We start from the raw sequence: 27168 nt of genomic DNA on the forward strand, positions 1-27168 counted from the left end.
CAGGTTCACCAGAGGCAAGGAAAAGTGACAGTGAATCTGATAGTGGTAAAAAGAGAGAAAAAATATGTCTAAAGGAAATATAAGAAGTAAATGAAACCATCCAGTTAAGAGCAAATAGGATCCCCTGTGGACCTCTCCACCACAGCCTGGAACAATTTTGACATTCATACTGATGACCTTGAGGAGTATGGAGACAATTTATTGCACTTTTTTTTTTTTAAGTAGGCATCAAGTACTATAATTCTGGGTTTACAAGAGTATCTGGGTTTCAGATGTGTCAAAGAAACTTGCAACATTAAAACACAATCTATTATGTAACTTTTTGAATATTTTTTAAAAGTGCACTCATCTATGTCTCTCTTTTAAAACTCTCCCCTGATTGAAGTTGACTGAGTTTTTCTATTTGAATAGAAAATGGTTCTTTTTGTTAAGGCACTTTTGTTCATTGCATACTTAATGCATCTCCTCAGGAGGCCCACCTTGAAAGAGGCAGGATACCATCCTGCCTTCCTCAAGGAAATGTTACTCAAGCTTCTACTGACAGGTGTCCCCAAATGAACCTTTCTTGTTTCTACCATGGCTCTAAGAGTGTGGAGACTTGGAACAATTCAACAGGGGTTCATGTCTCTCTGTTTAGATATGTTAATATAATAGACATTTGTGAAGTTGCTACTTAGCATCAATTAAGGGAGATTTTATGAAGTGTAAAAAGAGCACTGATTTTTATATTATTAACTACTGTATTTTCTTAAGGGATGGCACCATGAGGCCTTCTGTTGGCTGGAGAAGTGTCATTTATTGGGCCAATTAAATGACAGGCTTCATACATATTCATTCAATAAGCCTGTAACCAGGCAGATTACAATATTATCTGAAAAGAATGGAAATTGATCAGCATGTGTATTATTAGCATAGTTATTCTGGAGCTTAGTTTGAAACATAACTACAACACTGTTAATGAAGACATAGGAAGTAGTCCTGCCAGTGTGGCTCAGTGGTTAAGTGTCTACTCATGAACCTGGAGGTCATGGTTCAATTCCCGGTCAGGGCACATGCCCAGGTTCCAGGCTTGATCCCCAGCAGGGGGTGTGCAGGAGGCAGCCCTCTGATGATTCTCCCTCATCACTGATGTTTCTATCTTTCTTTCCCTCTCCCTTCCTCTCCCTGAAATCAATAAAAACATATATTTTTTAAAAAGACATAAGAAGCAATGTCCAACACATTTACGTTAACTGGGGAAGCAGACCATTGCAATTTAGCAACATATATGGATTCTGTAATGCACATATTAAAAACTTTTTTGGTACATTATAGCATGAGCAGTAACTCATTATAAAGCAAAAATTGGGGGGAGTTACTTTAATGAAAATGAGTAACTTGTAATTATCACATCTTTAATTAGGACTCCTAGGGTTTTGAACACTGATCTTTTTCCTTGAGCATATTAAACATGACAACTGAAAATGCCCTTAAACTACTAATTTTCTTGCAAATATTTCCCTCATGTAAAAAGAAAAAAATAGTCAATTCTAGCCAAGCCAATGTCCACAGACACTGGATTTCAATTAGTGGAGTCCTGAGGTGTGTGTTTTCCCCTCAAGTACAAGGACTTACAGAGTTTCTGTTTGGGAAGATAAAGATATTCTGGAAATCGTGGTGATGATTGTACAGTAACATTAATGCACTGAATGCCACCGAATTGTGCACTTAAAATGGTTTATATGATTGTCCTGGCTGGTGCTCAGTGGTTAGAGCATTGGTCCTGGGTTTGAGTCTGACCAAGGGCACATACCTCGGTTGCAGGCTTGATCCCTGGTCCCAGTTGTGGTGGGTGCAGGAAGCAAACAGTCGATATGTCTCTCTCACATTGATGTTTCTCTCAGTCTCGCCCCTCATTTCCACTCTCTCTGAAAAGCAAAGGAAAAAATATCCTTGGATGAGAATTTTTAAAAAATGGTTTTTATGATTTAAAAATTAAATAGAAATAATCCTTCCTAAAAGAAAAAATATTCTTAAAAATAGTAAGAAATCAAATTTATAAATATTAAGCTAACCAACAATTCCCTAGAACAGTAATAATTGGGGAGAGAATAGGGACTATTTAAGCGTTTAACCAGCCTTTGTGGTGCTTCTGGGATGCAGACTTGCTGGAAAGAAACCTTTTGAAATGTGAATAAAGGAAGGAGGTCTGGATGCTTTTCTGTAGGAACCATCAGGTTTTTCAGAGCTCATCATTACTCTTTACTCTGTGTTCACTAATCTTCAACTCATTGTAATAGTTTATTCAAAACAAACCATAATCCAACAGAGAGAGACAAGGTCCCATCTATTCACAGTTGTCCCTTAGACACATAAGGCAGCTCTGCTAAGGGGGAGCCCGGTGTGAGAACCAGGCAGGGAGAAGGAGCTGAGATGCACAGGTTGTCAGTAGTTCCTACCAAAGTTTAAAGAGAGCGAGAGAACGCGGATGCCAACAGCCCCATAGCCCGGCTGTTTTCTTTATAGTTTCATGATAGTATAAATTATATTATTTTACTTTATGAGAATCCTGCTATATTTACAGGATATTTCATTATTCAAAGTTTATTGCTATCATTAGTTAGACACTCCCAAACCAGAAACCTGTGATTTTTCCTTTGGGCCTTCACATTTTATTTGCATTTGTGACATCAGCTTCACTCAGAGCAGCAAACAAACTATTAAGACTTTCCTGATAATAGAAGCCTCAGGGTTTTTGTTTACATGCATTTCAAAGTCTGAAACAGACACACTCAGAACACCCATTTTGCTTCTAATTCATGGAAAGGCTTCATAATGGTTTGCCTTTTTGTTTATTATGTGGTTCCTGAAGTGAAATCAAGTGTCACGGGGAAGGTTGTCAGATGGGTCTCTTAGAGATTCCGACATGAAGAGTGACTTGTAGATTTATTTTTCAGGTCTTTGCTGTTGTTGTTTTTTTCTGAAAGATTTGCCACTAAAGAAGTTAGCAAGGCAGGACTGCAGGACTGAGCCCAGGGAAAAGCTGACTTGGAACACAGTTGCGAGTGAGATTTAGCAGATCCTATAGGAAGCTCTGGAGCTGAGATGACCTTGCAGAGTGCTCCTAGCGAGGGGTGGTGGGGGGAGTGAAGGTGAAGGGGGGGTTAGGGAGTGAGGAGAAGAAAAGATAACCTTGGGTCAAGCAGCTCCTACAGTCGACAGCAATGCCCAAGGATGAGTGTCGCTGTGAGCTAGCAGCCTCTGATGCTCCCAACAGCTGGGGCACAGCTGTGTCATACCTGACATTTTTCATACTTTGCTGTGCCCTGAAAGTTTTTACTATAGGGGGCTTTGGTTGTATTTGCTTTGTGCATTCCTATATCTCTAAAGCTTAAAAGGTACCCAGAAGAGATCATGTGCCCAGTGAATAACTGCTGAAAGGAAACAAATTTTCAAAATCTTGTAACTAATAGCTTATTAGATCCATAGAATCCTGACAAAATTGGCTATGAATTATAGTACATACTGAGAAGAAAAACTGTCTTAGTGCTCTCCATATTTAAATAAAGCATAGATATAAGTTTATGGTTAATATAAAAGAGAATAATTATTAGAGAGAGATCAGTGATATTTTTTTCAACATACTTTCAGTAGATGATGGAGAAATACTTTATAAAATCCTAATACTATATCCAAGGAACTCTCATTATTAAATGTGAAAAGAAGATAAATACTGTATAGGAGAGACCATTTGAAATCTTATAAATTTCAGTAAATATCTGTGAATATGATAACTTTGGTAATAGATATGCCAGTTCAAACTAACACATTTCAAGTAAAAGTGTTTTAAGAATCATCAATTTATAAACCTATCTGATGTTATATTTTAGTATCCGAACTCATTGGTTAGGAAATTGTGATGTCTTTGGTTTGAAAAGTCTTATTTCATGCAATTAAATTGAAGTCCTCAAAATAATTATTTGTAAGCTGAACCATTTTGGCCATTCTAATAAAGCCTAAATCTATTCATAAACTACTTAAGTGCACATTTCTGTAGATACATGTTAAAATTGGAATGATTGACAAAATAATATTATGGCTCCAGGGAAGCATAGAATGCATATATGTGAAGTATTATATGTGTATCATTTATAGAGAGACGAAAATATGAAGCTGATCAAATTTCTCCTGGCAACATTTAAAGTCGTATTAGAATAGAGCAACATTGATCAGATATTCAGGAGAAAATTGTGTCAGCCACGGCGTGGAAAGTCAATCAAGCTTGCCTACTACTATCAAGCCTATAGGGAGTCCTGCACCTGTTAAAAATCAAGGAATATTTTCCCCATGATCTCTTTTGGAGAACACTACTTGAAAACAAACTAAAGCCAATGAAGGAATTTCTGGGGGAACTACATACAGGACTCATACTGGATATTTAAAAAATTCTTAAGTGTAAAACTAATGCTAAAACAAATATGGGATTAGGTTGCAAAACAGAATGTAAATGTAGATGCTCTGACCCTGTAAAAATAACACAATACTTAGGAGCAAAGAGGATACAATGTTAGGAGACAGAGTAAGTTCAGTGTTTACCTCTTCTCCAATAGCTGACAAGTCAAGTGACAGAGTCATAAACATTGCAAACAACTTACAGGATACATATTGAGAAAATGGGGTAGTGGAAGACAGGATAGAGGAGGAGGGAAAAATGTTAATTCATCACTGTTCATATTAGGTCAATAATAGGTTAGCTAAAGTAATAGAGAAATTAGTTTTTATATAGAAAATTCTTTTCTAACATAACTGTATAAAATATAATTTTAAAAGTACAACATTAATACAAGCCCTGGTTGGGTAGCTCAGTTGGTTCGAGCATTGTTCCGATATGCCAAGGATGCGGGTTCAAGCCCTGGTCAGGGCACATATAAGAAGCAACAAATTAATGCCTAAGTAAGTGGAGCAACAAATCATTGTTTCTCTCTCTTTCTCTTACCCCCTTCCTGACTTCCTCTCTATCTCTAAAAATCAATAAATCAAAATTAAAAAAAATAAAAATAATAAAAACCTAAAGCGCAGAGTTAATACAAACATCCCTATATATTAGTAGACCTACACACGTACACACACATAGCAATGAAGGTTGACTACAAAGCTAGATTATAATGTTAAGGCTATAAAAATGGAAATTATAACCTAAAATCTTCCGATCAAGCTAATATGAAATATATATTCCATGCAATAAATATAAACTAATTTAAGAGTTACATTAAAATAAATGATTTATCAAACAGGACACAAACTAAACCCCAAATCTAGGTTATAAATTTAGAATGGTAAAGAGACACAGATAAGACAGTGATTTAGGAACTTTGAAAATAAAAGGAGAAGCAACAATATATTAGGCAAATACAAACAAAAAGGAAGTCTGCGATTCAGAGTGTTCTCCCAAACCTCAGCATATCTCTGCACTAGATGACATAATATCAATATTCGTAAAGCAAATATTAAAGGTAAACTTTGTAATTGAGTCTCCAGTAACAGTACACTTTAGATCTTTCTTATCCATGAAATATTCCATAAGTAAGGAAGTAAAATATAAGAATAAAATAATTCAAACTGATTTTGACTAATTCTGAATATAACTAATTCTGAAATCTATAAAAATAGAAAATAGAACCTTCTCTCAGATGTCCACTGAACATTCACAAACATTAACCATATATTAGTTTGCAGCAAACCAATTATAGTGTCAAATAAGATTCTTTAAATTATAACAAAACTAGAAACAAACTGATCCTCCCACAAATAAATTAATATACTAATATACTTTGTATTAAACTACTCTTGACTAAAAGAAAAAATACAAACATAAGTAGCAGAATTTCAGGAAAACCAAAATAATAGATTAAAAATACTATTATTCACAACAAATGGGACCAAGAAAAATTAGTGCTTTAAAGAAAATTAATATGCTTTTAATTAGAAGGAAAATAAATATAATTGATTAATTACACTAATTAAAATAGAAAATAAATTAATGAAACTTTCCCTACAGCAAAAGTTAGGATAAAATCCTAAAGGAATATGAAGGAAGAAATTAATAAATATAAGATAAATTAGTTTTTAAAAAATCAGTAGAGTTGTAAATAGTTACAAATGCTCACTCTTTGAATAAAAATAACAAAATAGAAACATCAAAACTAGCCTAAATAAGAAAACACTTTTTAATGCAAAATAATGAAAAATGAGGAGGAAAAACCCCAAGAGTTAATTAAAATAATAAGGAGGCTATATTGCACAAGACAAACTTGAAAACTGGATAAAAATGGGTACGTTTTCAGAAAAATATGTCTTTCCAAAATTGACTACATGAGGAATAAAAAAAATCTGAAAAGAATAACTTCTATCATTGAATAAAGGGTTGGTTATAAAATGAAAAAGAAAACAATTTAGGTGATACAAAAATCTAAGCACTTCCTGAAGAAGACAGTCTCCTTTTGGAGATCTGCAAAATAGGGGAGAAGTCAGAAGCTTTTATAGATTAAAGAGATCAGAACAAGAAGAATCAGATAGAAAATACCTGACTGGGGCCACATGGTCAGCCTGACGGGATTCGAAGGCCCAGGGCTGGCTTGCTGCTTGGGGACTGGCCAACTGGACCACTGCATTCCTGGTCAAGTGGAAAGTTCATAGGGACACGAAAGCTACTTCAGTCTTGGTTTGCTCGAATGCACCCTGGGCAGGACTGACTCCACCTTGGTCCTAGGAATTTGTTCATTGTGTTATAAAAGAACTACTCTCAACAGAATTCTACCATAGCCAATGGTGCTACTTAATATCTAATGAGTGAAGATTCCCAGGCTATTGAACCTATTTTAGAACATAGAATAAGCCCTGAAAACTTCCAAACCCCATGTATGAAGCCAGTATAACACTGGCACCAGCATTTAATATACAAAAATGAAAAGTTTCAATGGTTGCTGTTAATAAAAATTGTAAACAAAGTACAAACAAAATCCCATAGAACATAAAAATAAAAACATGACAAACTGGGCTTTATTTCAGGAATGCGAGTGGATATCAATATTAGAAAATCTATTAATCGATCATTGTTAATTGAGAAATAGTCCGTCTAGAAGTAGGAATGGACGGATGTTTGTTAACATGACAAAAATACATCTGTCTCAAACAAAAACCAAGAATATGTTTCATGGAGGAAAAAACATGGTGAAGTCCCACTAAAGTCATGGACAAGAAATGGCTGTCTAGCCCTGGCCTGTGTGGCTCAGTTGGTTGGAGCATCGTCCCATAAACCAAAAGGTAGTGTGTTCGATTCCAGGTCATGGCACAAACCCAGGTTGTGGGTTCGATTCCTAGTCAGGGTGGGGACAGGAAGCAACTGATGGACGTTTCTCTCTCTCTTCCTCTCCCTTACTCTCTCTCTCTAAAATCAATAAAAACATATCCTCAGGTAAGAATTTAAAAAAAAATAAAAGAAATGGATGCCTACAGTGACCACTAGTATTGAAAATTGATGGCAGATATATTAGACAAGAAAAAGAAAAATGTATAAAAATTGAACAGTAAGAGGTAAAACTATATTTGCAGATGATATGATTATATAAAAAGATAATTTAAGTAGCAGGGTATAAAATGATATGCAGAATCCAATAGGATATATTTATAAACAAACAAGTTGGAAGGTACAAGAAAATCCACTTACAACAAATAATTTCAAAATGAGGAGATATTTAGAAATAATCTTAATATGTATAGACTGACTTCATAAAATCTCCACTGAAGACAAAATAACAAGAAAAAAGAAAAGAACTTAAATAGATAACAAATTCTTGTTTTAAGAGATAAATCCTACAGATGTCAATGTAATTTAGCACAATGGGATTCAAAGAAAAACGGCATCTTTGTTATTTAGAAAAGCCAGTTCTGAAACTTAAGCAGCAAATCGAGAGGCTACTGGTGTCTGATCCAACATGAAAAGAGCTTAAAGGGAATGAAAATTAAAAATGAAGAGCGAAGGAAAGTAGGCATATGGTGACAAAAATCTCCACTCTAGTGTTTCAGACAGAGTTTACTCCTGTAGATTTCCAACTGAAGATATTATTTTAAAAAGTCATTTAATTATTCATTGATTGAAGTTATAGAGATCATCATAGACCTTTCTAAAATTTGGGGGAAAATGTGAAATTTAATGAACGTTAAATCTTGTTCTGAATACTTACATAGAATGATATTAATAACAGTATTGTATAGTAATAGTCTAGGGTTTTGGCTGAGTGAGTTAATTTATCTACTTTTTCTGGTATCCCTGTCTTTCAAGATTGTAAAATGACAGTTCAAGCCAGCATAATATGTGACATTATTTTCTGGTTTCTTTTCTGCTTAATGTACTGATGCAACGCTGTGATTGGTGATACATCATTCTACTCCCTCACTCTTTTACATACCAAGGTAGATTTTTTTTCTACATTCAGAATTCAGTTTCTTTGAATTTGTCTCAGACTTTGAATTGCTGACTATCTTTTTAGGGGTTACTCATTTCAGAACACGGATCGAGAGATTCTGACTGTCCGAGATTTTCTGAGGATAGATAAGGCTTTTACAGGTTTGGGAATTACAATGATAAATCTTTATGTATATACACGATGTTATCACACCACAGACAAGAGAGAACAGGAGTTGATAAATCGGTACTTTTTTCAGTTGATTCACAGCTTTTTCACGAGGGTTTGGATCTAATCCAAATTGATCTTTGCATACTTTTCAGCAACTCAACTAGACAAGTTCATAGTAAACAGAGAGAAGCAAAGAAATAATGAAGATGAAAGTGTTTTTGCATGTCTGGCCTAACCTTGGGCAATGTCACTCTTAATAACAGCAGATGGTATTACTCCCTCTGAAGTCCTGTTTGCTGATGTTATACACGACTAAACATTGCAATTTTTAGTGAAAGGCTGACAAAGACTATACTAGATCATCTCACAAGATGCCACAAACTTGTATTCCTGATAACTGGGAAGGCAGTGTATTCTTATTGCATTATAATTGCCTTGCATAGTATATAATCCAATATCCAAGAGCATTTCAAATACACATGAGAAACAAGAGGAAGTTAGCACTGAGCAAATTGTAAAAGGTTACCATACCAGCAAGATAGTCACTGGTAAATATTTTTCATCTGTATAAAGTAAAACATAAAATCTTTAAATTTCAAAAAAGAAAAAAAGAAAAATCAGGAAGAATTATAGATTCAAAAAGGAAAATCTCAACTGGCCTGGCAAAGTTTTCCAGCAGCCATTTACTTGGATTTGTTAGTTTCTGGGTTGGAAAGTTATGAGGACCAGAGGGGGACAGCTGAAACTGATTCAATAGGGATGGGGCGAGCCCTCCTTCTTGGGCAGGTGTCATGTTTAAAAAGGTCTCTCCTTGAACCCTGGCCCTTGACAGTTGTGAGATGTCAGTCATATCAAATGCCTTACTTATAATTAGTACATCTGAATTCAAAGGGAATTTATGAATTATAATAACATAAATATGGCTAGATATACTTTTATATATCTAGTTATATATAATCACATACATTTAAATCATTTACACATATATATAATATAATAAAAAGATGACAGAGAAAATGAATAGAATTCTCCATATAATGCTATACACCTCTCCACTGTTAGATAAGTTAATAGCAAAGTATACCTAAAATGCAATTTTCCTTATTCCCAGTTGAGCATTCAACTCTATTCCTATTTCTAACAGTGTGATGATAGCCAGGTGGAAAGGGGGTTGGGGGGTAGGTGGAGGTGGGCAAAGAGAAGATAAATGGGAATGAAATGAAGACTGAAAGAGACTTTGTTTTGGGCGATGGGCGAATGATGCAGTGTGCAGATGATGTTTTGTTGAGTTGTACACTTGAAACCTGTATGGTTTTGTGAACCAATGTCACCCCAATAAACGCAATGGAAAAAGATTAACTGTAATACTATTAGTAGTGATTATTTGTATTTTAATGGTAAAACTATCACTCAAATTTGGCAAATTCTTTAATATGCATTATCTCATCAACAAACTTCTGAGGATTTAATGATTAGCTGCTTTCACAAAAATCCCAATGATGCTAATTAAGAAACTGAAGAGACATGTGCAAAGCTGTATATAGAAATATAATTTTATTACATTTCCATAATAGTCCTGAATTTAAGTTTTTTTGTATTTTATGCACCCAGGAAACAAGGTTCAGGGAAGAAAAGTAAGTTATCCAAGTCATATAAGTGATGAATTTGAATTTGAATTCACCTTACTGTTAACTTTCCATCTGAGCAAACAAGTAATTTGTCCAAGGTTGAGCCGTAAATGTTAAAATGTATTTTCAAAGACAGAATTTCAGATTCTGTATCACTTGCATTTTCCATAGCATTGCACTTCAGACTTTTTCCAGAAGTTCTTCAGAATTTTTTTTTTTTAATGAGGGTCAACTATTTTTCACTTTTTGAAATCTTGAAGTACTAAGTAAGGTATACTTCTTGACAATATGGATATTTGTGATAATCTCAGACATGGGAAATTGGCAATATTAATCAGCTTGAATGCCTACCCAATATAACACTCAGATCTCTTTTTAAGATTTCTATCATTTGGTTAAGAATTTTTATTATATATATTTTTTGGTTTATATTAAATGATATAAAAATATAGTCTGTCTATCATCTACCTATTTATCTAACTATCTAAATATCTAACTATCTATTTATCTCTCTGTGTCTGTCCATGTACCTACCTATCTATCTACAAATCATTGATTTAACTCTATTTAGTTGACATAGGATAAAAATATAGGCAGATTTGCTCTATCCTCATTAAAATAAATAAACAAGCATTTATATATTCTGTAGCATATGGTTATTTCCCTAAGAACTAATACTGAAATATATCATATATAATATTTTATAATTTATCTGTAATAGGCAAATGCCCATTTAAATTTCTAAACTTGCATCTGAAACTGTATTATTCTGGGTGAAAGAATACTAAATTTTGAGAAAGATATTGGAGGATCTGCCAGGATCTCAGCCATAGGAGATGAGTGATACTTATGTTCTAGTTAAAAAAAAAAAAAAGTAAAAATAACCAAAATCATAGTAACATTGAAATGGACAAAATTTTGTCAAGAAATAAAATTTAAGTATAATCATAGAAAATCCATCAAGATACTGCCCAATGAGCATCTACAACAAAGATTCAGGTAAAGGCAACCCAAGATATGGAAATATAGTTTTAGAATTCAAGAAGAATACAGTTTTTAAAAGCCCTTCATTGTGATTCAAAACTCACTTACATGATGCCTGGCTGGAGTGGCACAGTTGCCGGGAGTGTCATCCCATGTACCGAAAGTTTGCCAGTTTGATTCTAGGTCAGGGCAAACATCCTATAAAGTGATCGGTCCAGTAAGTCTCGTATTCATCTGACACCACACATAGTCATTACAAGCTTATTGACTATATTCCCTATGCTGTACTTAACATCCCCATGACTATTTTTGTAACTGGCAATTTGTACTTCTTAATTTCTTAACAGAAACTCAACTGCTTCCTCTGCTGAGCACTTACTTCAAGGTGCTTGCTAAACCATACTGACCCATACATTGACAGATGATGTCCATTCATGCCCAACACAATTAGTTGGGGCTGATAAAATACACATCCTTTTAAAACATAGCTAAATTTATAGATTTTTTTTTTAATCATTATAAATCAAGTCTATCAAAAGTAGAGGCACATAGCCCTGGTTGATGTGTCTCAGTGGTTAGAGTGTCGGCCTACAGGTTCAGTTCTCAGTCAAGGGCAAATACTTGGGTTGCAGGTCTGCTCCCTTACCCTGGTGGGGGCCCATGTGGGAGGCAACCAGTCAATGTGTAGATGTGTGTCTCTCTCACATCAAAATTTCTCTTTCTCTCTCTCCCCCCCCTCACCTCCCTTCCACTCTTTCTAAAAAGTAATGGAAAAAATATCCTCAGGTAAAAGTTAACAAAACAAAACAAAAAAATAGAGTCACATTAAAGAGATCTCCACAAGTCATATTTTTTTTTTCTTGTCTAATATACATTTCATCTCTGGACTCTAGTTTTTCTTTTGACAATAGTCCCACAATGACTCCCAGTAAATATGGCTTGGTGATGCTGACATACTCATGCATTCTTGCTTGTATGTAGCTTATGATACAGGCCTAACAAATAAGTGTATTCCATCTCCTAGGCCATGGCCATTGTTTGAAGGTTCTGACTCAGTTTAGCTAAATGAGACTCAAATAGTGAATGTATGAAAAAAGAAGCTCTCTTTTCTGTTAGGTGGCTAATCTGGGGGATATAAGCATACATATTTTGGTGAGAGTGAGCTAATGAAGAAAATCTACCTGAAAGCAATTCAACATGAGTGTAGGTTGGTCAGATTTAAGAAAACAACAACAAATAAACAAGAAATAAAGCACACATAAAAAAACATAGCACATCTTGTGCAATGTTTGGAACACACTCATAGTAAAAATTATTTCTTGTTTATCTGAATTTCAACTAAAACTTTATTTTATTGTATCTGAAAACTCTAAATGCACAGAAAACAAAGCTGAGAGAGAAAGAAAAATAATCCAATGACATTTGAGTTTGTCCATCTTACATCACCAAAAGTCAAATGAACATTACATGTTTAAGTTGTATCTGTCAAGAAATCGTTTCTGTCACTGGCACCATAAGGAGTTGGGCCCAAGATGGTGGTCCAAAAATAAATGAAAATATTTCTTGTAGTTAAAATTTCTTGAACCACTAATATAGATAGAAAACATAAAAGCTTTTACTTCTGTGAAAATAATGGAAAAGTGAAGATGGACTTACATAACATCTTAGAATTTGCAGAAGTGGAATTTGAGACCCTTTCAAACTCTAACATTATTTTATATTGTGACTGCATCCGGAATATTAACGTCAAGATGATATGGTGTGAGGAAGGGTTTAGCAGCCCAAGGAGGAAATGCTATGTTGTTACAAAAAGCCAAAAGGAATCCAAGGTGAGAATGCACTGCTGGTTTTATATCAATACTTGAAGACAGGATAATAATTAATGTCATTGATTAAATAAAATGCAGAGAGAAAAATACTGTAAGAAAATGCATTGAATTGGTAATGATGAAGCCATATCCACTTTTCCTGCCCACAATAATTTTCCCCTCCTCTGAATGTCTATACAGCCTATCCACAGCATCATTTACCATTCTTCACTGATCCATGCAATGCTTCTCATGTTATGACATATGTCCATTCTTTCTTATTAGATTTTAATCTCAGTATAAAAAGGAAACCTTTTAAGGAGATGAAATGCTCATTAACTTTATAGCAGTGACTGTGTGATGTCTGTATGCATATGTCAACATTCATCAAATTGTACAGTTTAAATATGTGCAGTTTATTGAACTTCAATTATACATGAAAACATTTTTAAAAGGTTGACTTGCCTTCAAGTTACTCAGTGACCCTAATGCCAGGCTGAGTACCAGAGGAAAGCAGAATAAGTGAGTGCCCAACTGAGACAGCAAATAAGTGCAGCTGTAGAGGATGCTTTCTTGAGAAGGATAGCCAGAAAGCAGTCTCAAACGTAAGGTCCATCATATGTGTGCTCTGGAATTAATGGGGCCACACAGGGACATGGTGGCAGAAGCCTTTAGGCGGTAGTGATTCTTGTTGTCAGGTAAATGGAGATCTCTTTCTGACCTAATTTATGGATTAGTGCTTGCTGATGATAAAGGATATAGTCTCAGTCCTTGGGGCTTTCTGATTCAGTGGTAAAGCAGAGGAAAATGGGAAAGTAAAGGATACTGAGAAGTATAGTAGCTCATGAAGTGAGAGAAAAAAACTCAAAAACAAACAAACGAAGAATGTGAAATTTTAAAAATCATGAGGAAAAAATAAATATTTTATGAACTAGAAAATGGACATTGTCAAGCGCTGTTGACAGGTCACTAAAACTAGGGCAGAGTTGGAACTCATCCCTGGCCTGCTGTATCCTGAATAGGGGACAAAATTGATTCTAAATCTCACTTGCTGGTGAGGATAAGATTATCTAATCTACTGCCTGTCTTGTTTGTGGTTGGCTCAGTGGTTGGATGGCGTAATACCTTTGAAGTTGGAAAGGGCTGGGACAGGGGAAGGCTAAGAGGTAGAGCCATTCCTTCTATGCTACTGAACTCCTGGCATAATGTTGCTGTCAAAGCAGGCAACGGATAAGTATTTGTTATTCCATTGCCACATCTTTATTTATTTATTTTTTTATATATCTTTAGGAGAGGGAGAGAGAGAGATAGAAACATCAATGATGAGAGAGTCATTGATCGAACCCCGATCGCCTGGATCCTAGGTCGGTGCTCAACTGCTGAGCCATGCCCGGCCGGGCCATTGCCATATCTTTAGAAGCAAGGGATTTGCAGATGGTAATAGGTTTGACTATTTCCTAAGACTCCTCTGAAAAAAGAAAGGATAAAAGATAAGATTAAAGTCTATGAGCTTTTGAAGGATCTGAATTGAGTGAATGCAAATGTTCCCATTAAGTGCTTGTTTATCAGTATGTTGAGTATCTCTTTAAACTTGAAAGAGACAATTGTTAATAAGTTAAGGTAATAGACTAATGATAAAAAGGTTAATACGCTTTTGAATCTAAAGTGGCAAGACGGGCTGGATGTATAGATAAGCTTGAACAGGGTTGAGAGAAGATGATAAATGATACATGCAGAGTAGAAATTTTCATATAATATAATTCTGTCAATAGTTGGGGACATCCCTAGACCCATTTGAGGTTGATAATATGGAACAAAACAGCATCCTTCTATAAATTCTTTCCCAATCCCTTCCTTAAGAACATGATGATCCATCATTTCTCGCACATTTTCATTGAAGGACAAGTATCCAAAGACCTTTTAGCAAAGACTGTTCCCCTCTGTTTGTCTTTAGAATCAAGGACACAGCTTTGGTGTGTACTTGGCACCCTAGATCAACTAAACCAAACTTGGAAATGACTAAGGGATGCTGTAGCCAAATAGTGTTCACCCACAGATGGATGGAAGCATATAGATTTTCCTATGGTTGAATTATTTTAATTCCATGGGTAAAAGCATTTTTGATGAAGAGAGGAGGGAGATAGTTTTGTTGAAGATCCTAATTTTTAGTCCAACTTATATAATCAAAATGTATTCCTCTTATAAAATTCAGTTTATTTTGAGGTTGTTTTATATTAAAATTACCTTACAACCTGTTGTACATAGTATTTTACTGAGTTAAAGATTTCCTTTAAATATAAGTGATTCAACTATGTATTAGTCATTACCAGTGGCATTTCACATTAAATGGAATTCCTTATTTTTCCTTAGTATTTTATTTAATTAAAATAATATCTATATTTCTACCTCCTAAATGCTAAAGGATGGTAGAACTGTGGTTCCAAATACCTTTAATAGAGATTTATGTGTACATTTTATATAGATAATTTAGAACAGGTGACTGTTTTTTTGATATTAAATATGAAACTTAGGAATAGCTGAATAGTTATAAAGCCATGTCGATAGTAACAATTACTCTTGATGAATGTATTTTATGCCAAAATTGTTTCATCTAAATCTATGTTTGGAGTCCAAGTACTTTTATAAAAAATATTAAAATACAAAAACTTGAGTTGTCCTACATTCTAAAAATATTTTCTACAATTGTCATTTTTGAGCCAATATGCATGAATAACTTGTATTCTATAAAAACTATCTACAGAAATAGATTCTTTAAAAGAGGGTTAATTGCTAGTATTTTATTTGACCTCACAGGACAGCCCATGTTTTCCATGTTCCAGTGTCAATGTGCCAGCACCCCCTGGTGGGCATTGTTAAAAATAAAATGTAATTCTATGGATACGAAAGGTTAAAGGTTTCAGTTGTATTAGGTCTGTTGTGTTGGAGAGCATTTGCGCAGTACAGGTAGCTTGCATTGTTTATTGAATATTGTCAAAAGACCGTCATGTAACCACAAATATCCTAGTCAGGATACCACCAATTATCATTGCCCTAAAATATCCTAAAATAACTGTGTCTAAAATATTTACATATACTTTAACTTATGTTTATGTGTGTTTTTATGTATACAAAGTAACATGAGCTCTTCATTTACATATGACAACCTTTTTTTAAAATTTAGGTTTGTGCTATGTATACTTGCAGTATGGACAAGGTTTTGTCTCCTAACTGGGGCTATTACAGTATAGAAAAAAAGCATGGATTTCTGCATGAGGCTGATTTTATTTGAACTCTAATTGCCCCAATTATTAGCATTCTGATCTAGAAAAGATTACTTATCCTTTCTGAACTTAATTTGGTTCATCAGGGTAAACGTGTACACTGACTATGACAAAGTGAAAATGTTCAGTCCTCTCCCCAATTTTTTAAGCAATTTTCCTGTAGTTCCGTGTCATCTGCTTCACAACACAGATATTTAAAATGCATAAAAGTGTACACATTTTAATTATTGAACACCAAGAAACATGTAAGGACTTCTAAGGGTCAAAATGCATTATAGGTTGTGCTTTGGGCTGAAAGTAAATAACTGGATATTTATCTTGATAGAAATAAATTATATACCTTTTCTGTATTATCCAAGAGAAATGATAAAGGTTAATTATTGAGAAATTACAATAAGTGCTCAACAGTTGATTGATAGGATGTGCAAGAACGCTGAAAATAGCCAAATCAACTGCTAGAGCTGATTAATGAAATGGCATTAAACTTGATAGCATTATATAAATGCTGTTTTAGTGAAACTATGTGTAGATGTAAAAGGAAATCCCTTTAAATGTATTCCCACAACATTAGGTTATCTCTATATGTACAACTAGTTTTGCAAATTTTGCCTGAATCAAGAGGTTATTTAAAAGGATAAAGTAAAATACAATTATGAAAAATTAGTGAAAATTTAAAAACTTTGGTCAAGTTTCCAGATAGCAAGGGTTGAAAAGGATTGTTGAATGGCTGGAAAGTTGGAACAGGATTGTGAGGCACAAAATTCTCAGAGGACAATGACGAAGGAATGAAATGCCAGCCCTGTTTGCATTTATGCCCTGTGCTCTCTGGAAGCTGCCGGAACCCTTGTTTTGGTGACTGCACTTAAGAATTTCTTGGTTTCACGCTTTGGGAACAATCTGGTTTATGGTTCATTGGACAAAGTAGGTCCTCTGTGACCACAGTGGTCTGTGGTGAAGCCTTTCACCAGTGGACTCCACTGCTCATTTGCATTGGCTCTGCCCTTCATTTACCATATGTTACATGTTGTATTTGCATAATGTTTAATGCTTGATGGGAATTTCCTCTGGGCATCAACATTCTTTTTTCTTTTAATGCCACATGTTATAGATAACCAGGTCGGATTTTCCAATAAGTTCACAGTGGTTCTAAGGCAGACTTTCCCAGACATTTGTGGTCATAAGAACCACCTGGAATGATGTGAAAAATACAGATTACTTGAATTTAATCCAGAGACCTGAATCATATTTTCCTTTGGAAATTTATGATTGAAAATCTATGTTTACAAGACACAAACAAATTTATCCTTATGGTTATTTAAACATAAGGTTTATTTAATTGATTCAATTCAGAACAAATTTCCATAAAGAATGGGAGCACAGAGAGTTGCATTTAAACACTAAAAATGCTAAAGATTATTAAACAAATAGTGCAATTGTAGTGGTGGTCTCTTTCCCATATTTTAAGGATTACTGTTCATCCTTAGAATGGGTAACAGAATGGGCTTTTTTTCCAAATTGTTGTAGGTTTTAAGTAAAAAATGACCAATAGGTAACCTAATAATTCACCATTTTATTTTATTTTATTTATTTTATTTTATTTCTGATGAGAGAACACTTCTTGTCAGAATGAGAAATCACCAAGGTGTCAACGACTCTGAATCTATTAACTGGATATCGTGATTTCATAAAAAAGTTGAAAGATGTGAGATTCATTAGTTAGCAACTACATTAGCTTTGTATTGCTATGTTACTAATTACAGCCAATTTTGTGGCTTAAAATGATAGGATTTGTATCATCTCACAGATGACCTGCATCAGAATTGCAGCAGTTCTTAACTAGGTCCTCTACTCAAAGTCTTAAAAAGCTGAAACCAAGGTGTCAGCCAGCTGACTGCTCGTTTGGAGTCCTGACTAGGGAGAGATACGTTTCCAAGCTCCCTGGGGTTGTTGGCAAGAATTCACTTCCCTGTGATAGAGTGAGGGAACACTTTCAGCTCTTAAAGGTTATGCACAGACCCCTGTATGTGGCCTTCTCTATCTCAGCAACAGAGAATTTCCTTCATAGCAAATCCTTTCGACATTTCAAATCTCTCTGATTCCCTTTTGCTACCAACCCAAGGAAACTACTTTTATTTTATTTGTGTTGTTGTTGCATGAGTTTTTATTACTTTAATTATAAACAGATTCTAATCCAAAAGTTATTTCTTCATTAAAATTGTGGAAATATTCAAAATAAATACAGTAGATGATGGTAGAAGAGATATCTGTTGTCAGTTGCCATTTTAAATAGCTATTTTATAATAATACTCTTTGGAAACAAATCTTAAGAATTAGAATTCTTGATGATTCCCATATAGCTACTAACATTAATTTTTCATCTGTACCTAATAAAGATAGGTAATAATGTCGAACTATAATGTATTTTTCCTTTTTCAACTACTTTTAAAGGGCTCATGTGATTATATCAGTGTCATCCAAATAATCCCAATAACTTAAAGTCAATTGATTTGGACTTTATACCTGCAAAATTCCATCACATCAATACTCAGGGTAGTGTTTGACATCTTGGGAAGTCATCTTAGATGTCTGTCTACCACAAAAGCTCACACACTTAAACATTTTTTCCCACATGCAATGATTTAAAAATGTTACAAAGTTTGGCCCTAGATTCCTATTGGACTTCCACAGTTTCTAATAGAGTCAAAATGAAATAAACAGTATATCTAAAGAATATCCACTGTAAATTTGGATGAAGAAAAATGTCTATACTGAAGTCATAATCTTTTCTGGTCAATAATCCCTTTGAGAATCTGAGAGAAGACAGGAATCTGTTCCCCACTTCCCCCAAAATATACATATATTTAAGGGGTTTTTGGAATCTCAAGATAAGTGTTTCTGATCTAGTAAAAGAGAAAAATAAAATTAATATCTGTTTGTACATCTAATACACAAAGTATAAGAAGCAGAGAGGGAAGTCTAGTTTTGAGTTCATTTTTCTGTGTATTAAGAAACTCTGTAAAAAGACAGCATTAGAACATAAACGGCCCATTTTGTAATGCTTTTTTGAGGCTTACTAAAATGGTTTCCTGAGGGTTATGGTAGAGTTGCATTTGGAAAGGAACATGATTTTAAAGCCTGGACAACTCGGGTTCAGACAACTGCTCCATCACTTCTTGCATGCATGACCTTAGGTAATTTAAGTCAACTTTCTCTGTCTCAATTTCCTTATTCAAAAACATGAGATCTACTTTCAGAAACTTCTGTGATAATTGAATGATTAAATGTCTCGTATGCCGTCTGGCTCATTGGAGGTGCTTTGAAAATGTGTACTTTCTTTTATTTTTGCAAGAGTATGACTGCTGGCTAGAACTAGTCCTGGAATTTTTTAAACTTTCTACATATTTGCTTTGAGTTTGATGCATAATATATCCACAAGTTACCAATCTAATATATCTAAAATATGTCCAACTAATCTATCCATAATAATTCACACCTCATTTTGAAGTAGTTTCTTTAAATTCCTTTAAGAGTCGTGAGGAAGTGGAAAACTTTATATGTAGGACTGGAAAAGGGAGAAGGCAGAAACCCTGAGAAAGAGGTTAGGGTGGAGTAATTTGTGGGGATTCCGGCAGTTGGGTACCTGGCTGGGTCAGAATGAAGGTCACCGAGGGCACATTATACCTGCTTTATGATTGAGCTCAGGGCCTTCCCTACTTGCTTTGGCTTAAATGCAATTATGTGTATGATTTAGTTACTCTTTTTCTCACCTATAATTTGAATTTTTTAAATAATTCCACATACATTTGTTTTTTACTATGCCCTTTATTTTAAAAAAGCAAATAAACAAATAGGCAAAAAAAGATGAAGCTATATCTTCAGAATCAGGGTTTAGAAAACATTGAACAACTAATGTTAACATAAGTTTGGGTTCACTAGAGACACTGGTTCTAGTATAACATAAAACATACATTTTACTTTATTTATTTTTATTATGTTTTTTACTTTGCAAAGCACTTTATTAGCTCACACCTATCTACTCACATGAAATGAGTGTAGGCCCTGGGAGGTTGAGGGTAATTCTCACCATGCCCTTGAATGAAGCACAGAGAGATTGTTATGCTCACAGGCTACCCAGTGGGCTGCTGGGCCTTCTTTGGTCCTCACTTGTGGAACCTTCTAGAGTCCAAGATGAGATCAGAAGTGTCTCTTTTATCCACCTTTTCCTGTCTTCCCTACTCCCTGAAACATATTTTAATCTAACTCTCTTAGAGATCTTTCTTTTGGCAATAAAGAAAATAATTTCCCTAAAAAAAAATCCCAAAATATTGGCTTACAGAAGATTATTAGAATCTACTTGCCAGTTTCTAATGACTATGTCACACCTTGGGATAGATGCTATACCCAGCTAAATTTGTATTCACAAATATTTTTGAAAGAAGGAAACAGAAGACTAAATTTAGCCTGAGTAACAAAAGACTAGTTATTAAGGTGGATTAAATGGATGAAATCTTCCTTTGTTTGTAAATACTTAATGTGTAAATACTTTATGTGTCCACTTGGAGAATCTCATTCTATTCTGTTCCTACCAATTCATGAGTATCTATAATTTTTCACACCCTCATGACCCAAAGGAATCATGACACTTTGAAAGGTACCTAAACCAGATCTAAAATACTGTTCATTCATCTGACCGAATCCCAGGATCTGATTCTGTTAATAAAACACTGAAGTCCTAAGTGCTGAATTTTCTCATTATGACCAAATAAAATAAAATAGAATATCATGTGGAATGAAAGCAGGGGAATGTTCTGTAGAAAATGATAAAATATCCTCAGTGGATGACTAGTGGCTGCCACCTCCAAGGCTTTCTGAAGGAAGATTTGATTTCTTTCCCCTGAGATGCAAAATGGCAGGTCCAGGATGTGTGTTAATGTGTAACAGTGATTATCTTATTGTGTGGCTCTGCAGTAAATGCATGCCTGGTTTGCGGAAAGTTGAAAATTAAATACAGGCACCAGAAGGATGGGGTAAAAGGGATTTGTTAGGTGTTTGCACTGAGATGCTAAAGGACCCCCATTCTGTTACATGTTGTAATAATTAAAACTTTGCTTTGAATTGGTTTCAAAACTTAAGCAGATCCAGAGAGACTGGAGAGGGAATTAAGAACTAATTATGTTAAAGTACTAAAGATCCATTTTTCATGGGTTGGTAGCCTCATGTTATTGTTTCTTTAAAACACTAACGGCGAATATTAGGAGGAACTAGTAAAAGACCCTTGTCCAGAGCTCTGCACTAGGCCCCAGTGTTGTGCATCTTTCTAAGAGAGTCTGAGTTAAATTCATTTGAGTAACACACATTGTACCCACTCTGAAGTTAACGTCTCAGCAACAACAAAAATGCCCAAAGAGACTTATTTTTGAAAGAAAAACATAATAATAATGTCAGTTTGGAGGTGGGAAAGACTGCATTTCCAACCGGTGTGTTCCAACTCTGAATGGAAGGTTATATCCCTCTAAGGTCAGTAAAATGGAATCAGATCCCGTGAGCATTCTATTCCTTTCTTCTTTTGCCTAAGGGTAGCCTGGCGGCTGGCAGGCCAGCCAGGCCCTGAGCCCCTGCCTCCGGGTGGACAGGGCTGCTGTCCATTTCCTTGGCTTCTCGGTTATCCTGGTGGCCCCTGGTGTTCTCCCCGCCCGACAGGAGGCTGGCCCCACGTGGCATGTCCCTTTGCCACTCATTTTGTGACATTATTTCATGCCTTTGTCATGCCAGAGGATTTCTTCTGTCCTGTTGATCTTGACTCTCCCTCTGAAAGGCGGACCCTACGTTGTTGCACCTGAGAGTAAGGGAGGGGATGTTTTCCAGAACAAGTTGTGGCCGCCCCGAGAATGAGCCCCCAGGGCTTTCGAACAAAGAGAACGTAGCGGGGGAAGGGTACTAGCTGTTTCTGCACTGAGCAAAACACCCATTGCCACGATGCAAAGGGTGAAGTTGTAAGCTAATACTACTTAGAAGGCAGAGAGAAAGAAAACAGAATGTTTCCAGGATGTTTTGTAGAATCCCAGAATATTTACAGTATTTTATATCTGAACAAACAAAAATGGGACTAATGAAGGTAATAAGATTGGGAAGGTTTGGTTTCATCTTAGAGTGCCAAGTCCCTATTGTAATAGCAAGTTTAAAATTGTACGAGTGTTTCTTTTCTACTTATTGGACTTTATTGAGTCATATCTTCTAGGCTATCTAAACATAGTTTTAGTATATTTAAATAAGTATTGAATTTAAAGTTTATATCTGAGTTTACAGGGAGGGCATGGATGAGTTGAGTTCTATTATATATTCAGTTTATTCCAACTGTTATTTGATGTGACTTTTCTTTTTGCTTATCTCCAGCTCAGCAGCCAACCTTCACCAAACTAAAGGCAACAGAAACCACTATCATAAAAGATAAAAGCATCCCTAATCTAATAGGCTCTACTGACATCCGTCTCTTCTTCATATAGAAAAAAAAGGTTCAATAGCACTCTTTCAGAATTATGTTGAAAATATACTTTCTCCTGCTGAATACTATGTGGAATGGTTAGTAGGAGGAAAAAAATTAAACTTATGTTAAAAGCAGAGCCCCGTTTACATATACAATTTAATAATTTTAACTCCCAACAGTTACTTAAATAAATTGACTTAAATATCAAATAACTCAAATTAAACTGAATATAAAGATCATTTATATTCTATTTTTCAATGGAAATTTTGTAAATTAAGTTAAATATTTAGTGGATACACATATAATTTTGTTATATATTATTTTGTGAATGATTTCTAATTATTTTGTGTTTAAATGACACAAAATTTAGATATGTTTAAATTATATTTGAATCAACTTTTAGTAGAATCCTGATGACTATATGATGGAATGAGGAGATCATAGTTTAAACACACACACACACACACACACACACACATATAGCAAAGATAACTAGATTATCCTTTGTTTTATATGTGTATAATACACACATATAAAACATTTATATATAACAAATAGTTATGCTATCCTTAATTACTTATTTCCTCTTGCAGAAATGTGCTTAAGATTCTGCTTCCAGAGAGAAAAAAACAAATGCCTAAAATCAATTGAAATGGGAAATGGGATGAGCCACAAGAATTTCAACAGATGTTTTGTCTCTATATTTCCAAATAAATTTTCTTTAGATTAAATTGCCATAGAATATTTATTATCTGTATGTACAACAGTAAAGTTTAGTAGATCTTATTTATGTCACTGAATTTACTTGATTTCATGGAACTGTGGAAATAGCTCTGACTCTGCTTTAGTGCTTTTTGTGTTGGTGTTAACTTTCCAGGCCAAGTGGCTTCACTTAGAAAAGACAGACCTCAGAGTGTCACATTGACCTCCCTAATTGCCTGGTTTTTACATTAGTACAATTTCCTTCAATATTTAATATTTATTTAAATATAGAGTTTGCTACCCGGCCTACACACACAGGCGTGTGCGCGTGCCTGTGATCTTTATTTTCAAATACAGTGCTACTGACAGTGGTTTTGATCAATGTGTGGCTGTGGCTGGGAAAATGGATGCATCATTAACAATGCTTCCCACACTGAACATATCACATTTGTGGCTGTAGGAGCTATTTGAAAAACCTGTTGTAATTTGCTCTTGTCGTTCTCTGTTTGGTGTGAAATCTTTACCCAGAAAGAACTAATCTATATTGAGGTCAAGACTACCTCTAATAAGAAATTCTGCTCTATTACAACGTAGGGCACACAGCTGAAGGAGAGACAGAGAGAGGGCTGGCAGGTTGGTCCCATTATTGTTGATCTTGATCCATCATTTAAAGTGCAGTAGGATTTATTGGTAGAATTGATAAAACCATACAAAACAATTTTGCTGAAGTGTAACATGGGCAGGTACAAATGGGCATTGATTGGGAGGGGAAAAAATAACATGGCACTCTCACACTTTGTGGCAATGAAATATAGTAAAAACTCACAGTTCTTTAGCTGTTGAACTATGTATCCAGGGAACGCACAGTAAACGTCAGCTGCAGTGTTGATGTCGTGTTGCGTGGATTCTGTTTTCGAGTGCCCTGAATTTCTTAGTTAATAGCGAGACAGACAGTGAAAGCACTGCTATTTATTGGTGCTTTTTGGCAATGCCTCTAAGCTGCTTCCACCTCCCAAATCCCCACGACTGCACTGTGAAGATTTACATTTATAACAAGTATGGAACCCTGGAGGGAGGGTTGTAGCTATGAAATTTACCTCTTAGCATATCTTTGGCAAGGAAATAGGTGACATTAAATTTCCCCCCAAACTCTCCTCACCTTTGAGAAAAATAATGTTCTTAATTCTACCAAAGCGCCAGGAAAGCTAGGAGGAGTCCAAGAATCTGCCAAGAGGGGAAAACTACCAGGTGCTTGAATGGCAAACATCCACGGGATACAGTTGAATGAATAAAGATAAATGGGGATGAAACATTTAGTTTGAAATGAATTCAAGTGAAAATTAAGCCAGACTATGACTGAAATATAATTTAATCTGCTCATTTTGCTCTAGTTAACCCCCACATATAAAACTATGCACTGAGAAAACAGGAACTTGGTATAATATATATTGTAAAAACATATGGTAAGTATCCAAAGAGAAGTGTCAGCCTCAAAACCAAGCAAACATAGTGCTCCCACTGGACGCAAATTAAACCTGGGAAGCCTGTTAAGTGCATAGCCAGAAAAAATATGACATATCGGAAATGGGAAAGATAAACCAAAAAGGGAAAGATAGAACATAAGGTTGCCAAATCCAACCAGACATTTTACCAACATGGGCCCCGTTCTTTCACAGATAGGTAATAATATCTGTAATGGAAAACTACACACTACAGCTTGGCATGGAAAATGTACTCTTTAGTTTGTATTCCTTTGCTTTTTGTACTTTTGTAAGGAAACAAACTATTAATAGAAACGTAATTGGAGGTTCGACAGGATCAAAGGTGGAAGCCCTTCACAGGTCATGATGGAGAAACATTTTTACTCTGTTGCTAGTGGAAAATTATTGAGGTGCTGTTTATCTTGGATTTTCTGAGAGTTCTAACTTCAAATATCGTCCTCTGTTTTAGACCATGTGTCAAAGTTTGAAGTTCAGTACTTAGAAAATTCAGTATATTCTGTTCTCTGAGAGAGAGTGTATTAGTCATGGTTCTCTAGAGAAATAGAACCAGTAAGATGTATATGTGTGTGTGTGCATAACATACACATACATGTGTAACATAGGTAAGATGTATATCTATGTATATTTAGAGGAGAGAGAGAGAAAGAAATTAAGATTGAGAGAGAGAGACTAACTGGTTTGGGCAAGAATTGAAGTCTTGAATTGAAGGCAGCCTGACAGCAGAATTCCTTTCCCTTCAGGCAAACTCAGTCTTTTCTTTGAAGGCTTCCAAATGATTGGTAGAGCTCCAAACATATAATGAGAATAATTTGCTTTACTCAAAGTTTACAGATTTAAATGTTATTTACATCTAAAATACACCTTCACAGCAACATCTAGACTGGTGTTTCACCAAGTAACTGCCAAGTAATAGCCTAGCCAAAGGGACACATAAAGTTAACCATTGCAATTAATAGGAACCAGACTTAACATTGTTAACAGGGATCGCCTAAAACACTGTACACCACTGTGGACTTGTCACCCTAAGGCCAGAGAGTGGAAGGAGAAAGAATAGGTATTTTGGCAGAAGAATTAATATTTGGCAAATATCTATTTGCTTGTTTTAATTCCATGTTTCCCAGATGATTAGGTTTGGAGTGTCTACTAGTACTGGCCAATGGATTCTACGTTTGTCACTTCTGACTGAAGTTATTAAGAACTGGTGCATATTCTCCACTTTTTTTTTTTCTTTGCTATTGCAAGATAGAGGAAGGGGTGCCTGACCTATTGTGAAAATTATGAGAGAAAGTAAGCCTGTATTGTTTATAAGCCACACAAATATCAGGGGTTTTCTGTTATATCAGCCTGGTTAACATAGTGGCATATATTTTTGTATCAAAAATAATTATTTCTCCTTAAAAAAGAGATACACTTTGTTGAAATTAAAAAAAAAAAAGAAATATGAAGAAGAAAATTAAGATTAGATGAACATTACTTATATCTTACTGCATTTTCTTCCAATATTTGAATCAATATACCTTTAAAAATATAGTTGTTTTCAACTGTGACTCACACTCAGACACACATATGAAATTAACACACATGCATTTTCCCTTATATTTAAATGCATAATATTATGGTGTTTGGTTTCATATCATTACAATTCTTCAATTATAATTAGATGATCATCATAGATATTCCTAAGAAAGTATACAAGAGCCAATCATTTCATATTTATGTAGTTTCCAACATTATTTTAATTATAAAATTATGTGAAGTAAACATGCATATCACTGACAAGATTGAATTACCATTTCACCCCTTTAATATTTAGGCCATCACCAGTGCTCTGCTCAAGTTAGTCACCTTCCTAACCTTTCCTGAATAATTCTGTATATTTGTATTCCACAAGTGAAAAAAATTGATAAATTAATTCCACATGTTTAATAATATTTAGTGGTTTTTCATATACTATTTTGTGGCTAAATATCTTAAAAGCAGTATTGTAAAAGTTCAGTGTTATTAATATATTTTTAAAGACTGAAACATGAAGGTTTATTTTATATTGCTAGCCAGATCTTATACAGTTGTTAAGATCTACATAACAATGTTGTGGTCATAATGTGCAAATTTATGATAGTGGTACCGTAAGATTATAATAGAGCTGAAAATGTTTTATCACCTG

This window comes from Miniopterus schreibersii (genome assembly GCF_964146895.1).
Source record: "Miniopterus schreibersii genome assembly, chromosome: 1".
NCBI classification, from domain to species: Eukaryota; Metazoa; Chordata; class Mammalia; order Chiroptera; family Miniopteridae; genus Miniopterus; species Miniopterus schreibersii.